Source organism: Lissotriton helveticus, chromosome 7 (assembly GCF_964261635.1).
Source record: "Lissotriton helveticus chromosome 7, aLisHel1.1, whole genome shotgun sequence".
NCBI lineage: Eukaryota > Metazoa > Chordata > Amphibia > Caudata > Salamandridae > Lissotriton > Lissotriton helveticus.
The window spans coordinates 554,578,739-554,587,954 of NC_136068.1; positions in this window are offsets into that span (position 1 = coordinate 554,578,739).

Below are 9,216 nucleotides of genomic sequence, written 5' to 3' on the forward strand. Positions count from 1 at the left end.
CAATAACTAAAAAAACAGATATACAAGGCCTTTTTTGTGATCAAATTACATTTGCATTCCAGAGATCAAAAAATCTCAAAGAAATGTTGAACACGAAGAACACCATAACAAAAACACATAAAGGCATGTTGAGATGCGAAAATTGCACCCATTGCAATAATGTAATCACCAGAAATACTTTTCTGCACCCAATGAAAAGTAATAAAATATCGCTCCATCATTCGAGTACTTGTGACACTAAAAATATCATCTATGCAATTAAATGTCCATGCGGCAAGATTTACGTAGGGCAAACCGAAAGGAAAATCAAAATAAGAATGACAGAGCACAAGAGTAATATCAGACTGAAGAATCTGAAATCAACTATTGCCACACATTGGATTGAAGCCAAACATCACATTTCACAAATCAAATTCACTATACTGGAGGTAGTGCAACAGCGCTGCGACATGGATCTACATAAATCTCGTCTCATGGCTGAGTTTTACTGGATAAAAAAACTGAACTCTTTACATCCTAATGGGATGAATGATAGAGTGGAATATACGTGTTTTCTATAAATATAGCAGACATTGTAAAATGGGACAATCTTAATCCCCACTATAATCATGTTTTACATGTTAAAACATGTTTATGTATTGTATACTTCAATTGTGTCATTGGATGTTACTGTAGAATGTTTGCACTAATTTACCCTTTAAGCATTTGCATTTTGTAATATTTTTCAACATTCCTCAACTTTTTTTGTATCCTCTGCTATTTTTATTATTTTCACGTCTTTCGGGCCAATTTTCAAATGTAGCACCATTTCATGGGAGTTCCGAGTTCACGTTTACACTGTTTTCGAACCTGACGTCATAAGCCAATTGCACATACAGAGCATTCCTTAATGTTCTGACCAGTTAAGACCATTCTCACGTGATCTGTAGTATAGCTTCTCGTCCGTATCACATGACACGGGTTTATTAAGTTTATACACGCTACAGCATAGATTAGATAGATAGTGTCCGGAATGGCTACTCCCTCCATGTGATCCCTTTAGTGAAGCTCGATACTCGTATCACATGACACGCGTCACTTTGGTAAATACGCAGCGCACTGGTTGATTCAGAATCCGATACATTCCGAACCAGGAAATAGGAAGTACATCACCAAGCATTTCCCTCGACCGCCGTTTTTCTATCGAAGTAAGTAGATTAGGATCCCGCTTGTGTAATTATTTATAATACTGTGCACGCTTTTACTCACGTTTACTGTCTAGCGAACTCCACAACGGTCCATCACATGAGTGTCCCGCATGTTTCAGCATATTCGGTATATCGTCACTTCACTTCACTAATTCTTTTCGTAGCATCCAACTACCCATACCCAGGAGTTACTAACACCGTTTTGTGAAGACTCGTTTACGATGTGGCGTTTTCTTTTCTTTTTATAAAAAAACAAGTGTTGGTTTACTATTGAGGTTTACCTGGTCCTGTATTTTCCTTTTAGACCCATGAGGAAGGTTCGTGTTTGGATGACCCGAAATGCATTGGGTGTTGTATGAAATGCATTAATCAAGATGATACATTCGATATGAATCGTAAATGGGTTTAATGAAAATAAAAGAAGAAATATAAAATAAAGAAACTTCTGAATCAAAGGAAGATGAACTTCTGAAAGTTTTATTTCTATAGCAATTTATAGCAATTTATTATTTGAAGAAACTCCATAGTCGCAAGCCTTTAGTGTTAGGGGGACTCCTTTCACATACAAACCATGTTTATGCGGTTGTCAGAAATGAATCCCTTCTTGTGAATTCGAGAACGTTTCTAGTGACCTCTGAGCTAGCTGGCACTCACAAAAAAAAAAGTTTATTATATTCGATAGAGACCTACTGACCTAAGTCCTACGTCATATCTATAGGATTTATTATTCCAATGCGCAGAGCCTATTGGGAATAAAGGAACTACACTACAACCCATGCGACAAAGAACAGCGTTCAAGCTGCTCAGTCAGGCACATAAGGCACTGCACCACTGTGGCCCTGGAATTTTACAGAATAAAATTGAATTCTACATCCCTACGAGCTGTTTAATGTCACTCCATCAAGTGCAGACCAGGACAAAGCATATAAGCATATAAGGAAGTGAGGGCAGGAGGAAGTTCATTCTCATATCTGGCTTACTATGTAGCTTTTAGAAAAATACTTCAAACTCATCTGTTCCCCACGGCCAAATCCTGATAGATCTACTACTCCCACCGACAGCCTTTGGGATGAATGCTGAACTTTATAAATAAATAAATAAGCATTAATAACAGTATAATTTGTATCTTTATTATTTTTAAATAAAAAAGGTTTTAATATTTAAATGTTACAAAGTCCGTTTTTATATTACACAAAGAAAAATAGCAAAAATATGCAGGGTATCATTTAAAATGTTGTAATAGACTTTTGTTACACCCTGTATGTAGGGCGCAAGAGCCCCAAAAATAGTAAGAACATAAAGCAGACATTTTTTGATGAAGCATGATTTTTTTTTAAATTTCTAACACAGGGTAGCTACAATAGGAATGCTCCACTGCTGTATTATCCCTCATGTATCCCGATGTGGTAAACAATCTTGTTGCTTAAGAGAAGTGCATTTTTAATGTCTATGGTTGTTAATTTTTAAATAGACCACCAATATGGTACACTTTAGATTGATAAAGGCAGTATAACTGCTGAAACGTGTCTCTCTGTAGCTCCAAGTACCCGGTGTGAACTGACTCAATAAACAGGTGATGTGCCCCTGATTTAGAGTGCTGATTCCCTTTCTTGTAATTTAGTTTTGGGAGTATTTTGGATATTTCCAGCGCTGGCGGTGGTGCTGTTTTTGAGCACCACCAGTGATCAGGGAGCATGCCAGCACACCACAAGCCTTTTTTTCCTTGGATGTGTCAAGCAGGCGTGCCCCCAAACACGGAGTGTGTCAAAGGAGATGAGGAGATGGCAGAAGGGGAGCGGCAGGTTCAATTTTGGAAGCAGATGCTTTCATGGTGGGGATTGGGGTTTCTCCATAATTCAGCCTCATCTCACCCTTGGATTACCATCTTTGTTTGGAACTGGACAATGCAAATAGCACTGGCCTGGCGGTGAGGTCAGGGGACCTCAATACTGATTATCGGATCGAGTCATACCGAATACAGGGATTAAGTTGAACGTTGCATCTGCCTTACGTGAGGAAGCTGTTTTAGAAAGTATACCATGAAATACAGAATGCAGAAATTAACATTTCTTCAGTTTACGAGAGTGGACTGCACCTCGGAGATAAGAAACATGATCTACATGACATGAGTCTCTAATAATTTTGCAAGGCGGCATTGCAGTGAATAATTGTATTTTAGAAGGAAGATTTTAGTGTGTGTTATTTGGTTTAATCACATAACTTTTAAATGCCTCCTTCGCAGCAGAGGACTTGAATGGCATTCCACTCCGGTTTTTGCAAATGCCACTATAATGCATGAAGGGAATGAGGAGCATAATACATTTTTCTTACCTCATGTTATATGAGGTATATATGGTATATAATATATGTGTATATATATATATATATTCACTATAAAAACATAGGTTTCAGGGACGTTATAGTTAGTTGAACATTTGACTCATATAAAACCAGACAAATTCGCCTGTTATAGTTAGTTGAGATAACTATAACTTGCTATGTAGTGTGTGGCATTCTTCTGTGTATTGTTTCAAAAATAATAGTCAGCATTTTAGAATGGGTGTATCAAAGTTTACATTAGAGCATCAGTATGTGCATCAGATTGTCACTTGCATGATGTTATGAGTGATGTCATCAGTGATGTCATCAGTGATGTCACTGACCATGTCATGAGTGATGTAATATGTGACATCATCAGCAGTGCATTGTGGGCGCGCAAGTTATAGTTAGCTCTACTAACTATAACGGGCAAATTTCTCTGGTTTTATACGAGTCAAATGTCCAACTAACCATAATGCCCCTGAAACCTATGGTTTTTTAGTGATTTTCAAAGGTTTTTTAAAAGCTAATTCCTAACTAGAACGTCTGTAGAACCTATGGTTTTTTCAGTGAATTTCGGTTTTTTTCTGATAATTTCATATTTTAATGTTTCTAAAACCTACATTTTTTCAATTTTTAAAAAATATTTTGGAACTCTATTATACTTTTTTTTAAACTTTTAAAAGTATGTAATGTTTTATATCTTCCCTTCCCAAATTTTTTTTTTTTTGGGGGGGAGAAAACTGCACTCCCATACTGGTAGCGTATCAAGCTCCATCACCACACAAATCCTATCTGCCATATTGCTAAACTCGTAAATGATGCACATTTCGTATCCGACAACTTCGTGGCACTGCGTCCCGCTTAACATCATATATGCATGAAGTCACCCCAGGTGCTACTTTGGTATCCGACGGGTACTTAGTACCAAGCCATGCGTTACGTCATGTACGTATGGGGTCGGGCCCGCTGTGCTTTGCGTATGCGACGAGTACACGCTGCCAGGCCCTTTATTATGTCACAGACGTATAGTATCGCGTCGGGTACGACATTCCCTTTTTTTTTTGGTCTCAAAAGTATATCTAAATAACTTTAAACAGTATATGAAAGCAGGCGATAATCTAAAATATTTTAAACATTTATATATTTCTAACTGTAATAAACTTATATTATGATAAATATATTTTGTCAAAATCGCATCGGATGCGGCCTCCTTGCACGCTCGGTGCGCGATTGCCATGTGACCTTAGAATAACTTGATTGGTTCATAACATCTCCCATTGTAACAGTTGGATGACCCCACCCATTTTACTCATTCTCTCTACAGCGTTTGATGAGAGACACCTCTTCTGCTTAGAAAGCTTTTTTGAAAAGTGTTTTCCTGTATACACATATCTTGTACTACACACAACATGCAACGATAATCTTAATCAATATTCATGCTCTGTACATTAGCCTTCCACGTGTGATTGCCATGCATCTCCAACGTTCCATCAAAAAACAAATATGTGTTACACGATGCCCCTGGTGTGTGTGTGTGTGCACAATATTGTGCTGCCTTTCGGCCTGGTATTGGTGGCTCTAAGGAGTATCATCAGCCATGGGCAAAGTGCACATCCTAGATCACAGTAAACAGTAATATATAGATTTGTGTTGCTGTACGCTCTGTTGTCAGGCTTTAACAGTATAGTAGTGTGTCATGTATGAGACATTCAGATTCACGTTTGACATACATTGCTTGACTGTAATGAGTGTTATCGCTGTGTATGACGTAGCCTCACTGCTGATCCTCCCTCCATCCGAGCACATTCACATGTGTACACTTCGCGATAGCAACACTTTCAATAATACCGTACACAATTGACATGCGTGCCTGTGCATATCCACACCCTTGACAACGAAATGTAATTTTCACCATTCAATCTTTTTAAACACCATCTTATTAACGATAGTTTCTGCCCTCCCGACACATGCTACACTAATCTAAATTGCACACTCTGCGAGGTCAAAACTACAAAAGAAACACACATAAGTACACTTACTGGTCAGACAGGAACTGAACAACGCCCAGGTCCCCGGAATAATTATTCACACCCCTACGCTGCCCTGGCATACGCAAGCCCAGACCACTTTGCTTACATATACACAGGATAATCACATCGCCACACATCCCTCTCCTTCCACACTACCTCAAGTGATATGCCGCATCCACCTCGCATATCACAATGCACAATAAAAAAAAAGAAATGGATCCATGAGGTGACACCATCCTGGCAATCAACACAGGCTCTAAATTGTGAGCCCTACTGCCCGTCGTATGCAAAAGTGTTCCATGAGGCGTACAGTCTCCTGCAATCAACTATCCATCTGAATTGTGAGCACTCTTGCCCAGAATGTTTACTCACACAACATCAACAGCAGGTCAGCAGAGCGGCCTGGGTTCACAGAGCCTCCAATTCTGCCAGTGCGGGGGAGGGGTGGGGTGGGGTATGCTTCAGCCTGGCTGTGCAGTTGTGAACAAACGTTATTGCCATGTATAACGATGTGATATCTGACCTCATTCAGTTTCATCTCTGTCGCATTTTAAAGAGCTGCTGGACCATACTGTAGGCCTGAGCCAGCGGGAAGTGCTGTCCTACAGACACCTCTTGAGCACGGTGCTGCGGGAGGGGTGGGATGCATCAGCCAGAGTGCGCATGTGCGAATAAGCGATATTGCCATGTGTAATGATGTGATATCTGACCTCATTCAGTCACATCTCTGCCTCATTTCAAAGACCTGCTGTCCCATACTGTAGGCCTGAGTCAAGGAGCAGCGCTGCCCTACAGACACCTGTTGAGTGTGATGCTGCTGGAGGGGTGGGAAAAATTTAAAGAAACAAAGGTCCTAAGCATATATAAGATGATAAACCAATGTAATATAGACCACAATAGGCACTATATATTTCTTTCCCTTGTCCAGCCGGACAGGGAATTTTATTAGTTAATTAAATTGGAATCTTATTTTAATTCAAATATACAACAACATTTCATTGCAGCAAAGCACACTCCTGTGCCGTACCGTGGGAAACAAGAAAGAAGGATAAGATGATAGGAAAGGGTGTTTCAGGCAAAAGAAAGAGCAAACAGGATACTGTTATTTAGTCAAGGATTTTAACAGTATCTCCTGAAGTGGTTCATACAAATACAAGTACAAATTGAATTCACTGTATGTCCACTCAGAGGAGTCGACGTTTCGATCCTGCGCTCTAATTAACAAGGGATCATCATCAGGACTTAGTTAAGTATTTGCCTGGTTTAATCGTTAGAGTTAGCCTTTTGGATATAAAGGTCAACAAAGGATGGACTGTACCGCACGGCGAGGGGCCGCCAGTGAGTTTCAGTGCAGATGGCAACTAATGGGTTTGGCTTGGGCTTTTATATACAGCGATTGTATAGAGCGCTGGCAGCCAGAGAGTTACAGAGCAAGTGGCATCTCGTGGGTATGGCTTGGGCTCTTCTATGGAGCAAGCACGGCGCGTCAATTCGGTTTAAAGTGGCAATGCCCACCGTCGCTGTAGTCAGGGTTGATGGAACCGGTGAAGGGGGTCCTTTTAGGTTCTTTGTATTTGAAAGGGGAGGACACCCTTTACATTGCCGCGCTTCAATTACGCGATTTTAAGTTTCGGCGTGGCTCGCTGGCCGGTGCCGGGAGGCGGTCATGGGGAATCCATGATCCGCTAGTCTGGACTGTGCTGTGAACTGCAATGGTTCTTCCGTGTGAATTGACGCGCCGTGCTTGCTCCATAGAAGAGCCCAAGCCATACCCACGAGATGCCACTTGCTCTGTAGTTGTAGTTGCCATCTGCACTGAAACTCACTGGCGGCCCCTCGCCGTGCATTACAGTCCATCCTTTGTTGACCTTTATATGCAAAAGGCTAACTCTAGCGATTAAACCAGGCAAATACTTAACTAAGTCCTGATGATGATCGCTTGTTAATTAGAACGCGGGATCGAAACGTCGACTCCTCTGAGTGGACATACAGTGAATTCAATTTGTACCTGTATTTGTATGAACCACTTCAGGATATACTGGTAAAATCCTTGACTAAATAACAGTACCCTGTTTGCTCTTTCTTTTGCCTGAAACACCCTTTCCTATCATCTTATTCTTCTTTCTTGTTTCCCACGGTACGGCACAGGAGTGTGCTTTGCTGCAATGAAATGTTGTTGTATATTTGAATTAAAATAAGATTCCAATTTACTTAACTAATAAAATTCCCTGTCCGGCTGGACAAGGGAAAGAAATATATAGAGCCTATTGTGGTCTATATTACATTGGTTTATCATCTTATATATGCTTAGGACCTTTGTTTATTTAAATTTAACTGTTACCCATGGTCCGTAGCTACCCGCTGGGTCACCTTGTTTTTCTAAATTAGCTGGAGGGGTGGGATGCATCACCCTGAGTTCGTACATGCGAAAAAGCGATGTTGCCGTGCGTAATGATGTGATCTCTGACCTCATTCAGTCACATCGGTCTCATTTTAAGCACCTGCTGGACCATACTGTAGGCCTGAGCCAGCGGGCAGCACTGCCCTACAGACACGTGGCGTTGGCGTTTAGGACACTGTAGTGAGCTCACTACTAAGTGTACATGCACACAGGCTCCTGCCACTGCATTACACGCGCACATTATGCTTCTAGCATGCGCTCTGTTCCTTTCTATAAAAACCTTCGTATAACGTATACATATTTAACCTTCTGAATTCTCAAGCACTCCATCTCCTCTTTGAACCATGATTACACTAACAGTTGGCAGATTGTACTTCAAAAATGAAGGATGCACTCAACTCCTATTTTCTATCAAGCTTAAAATAAACCTTCATTTACCTCCAGAAGTTTCCACCATTAAATTATTTCTCCCTTTTCAGACATTCCATTTATTGCCTCAAGAAGGGCAGAGCTGGAGCTGACCCCGCAATGATGCCCTGAGCATTCTGATACCTTCCATCATGGTATCAAGACACCGTCCCCGACTGGAAACCTTGTCTACTGTACAAACGTACTCCAGACTAGGTGCTTTCACCAACACGTCGTGGGACAAACCAGTGGTGGCAGGTGAGCAGTAAAGCCTCAGTGTGCAAGACCTACAATTGAGCACAGTGCGTGGGAAGGGGCTAGGGTGCAGCACCCTGGGTTTACAGGTGCATGCAAGCGATTTTCCCGTAGCTAATATTGTAGGACTATATTTACAAAAAACGGCGATAACATTATCACCACTTTAGCGGCAGGAAACTGCCCCTGAAGCGTCGATAAAGGGGTGATAATATGCCCTTGTGAATTCCCATAGAAGCCCACGTTCACACCAGAACCTGCGCTTCAATGGGAATTCACAAGGGCATATTATCAACCCCTTATCGCTGCTTTAGCAGCAGTTTCCTGCTGTTAAAGCAGCAGTAATGTTATCGCCGTTCCTTGATAATACAGCCCATAATCTCTAGCCCTATGTCTTTCATTTTAAGGACTTGACTTGAACCACACTCTTTCTCGTGGACCCCAGCGTCCTAGACAAACGGGTGATGGGAGGGTAAACACTAAGGGCTGGGTGCAGTAGGCCGACACTCTGTCTCCTCCTCCCTCTCTTCTTTGACTCTCCCTCCCCTTCCCCCTTCCATCCACTCCCTCTCCTTTCCATTCTCACTATGGTCCTCTAAATCAGACTACCTTT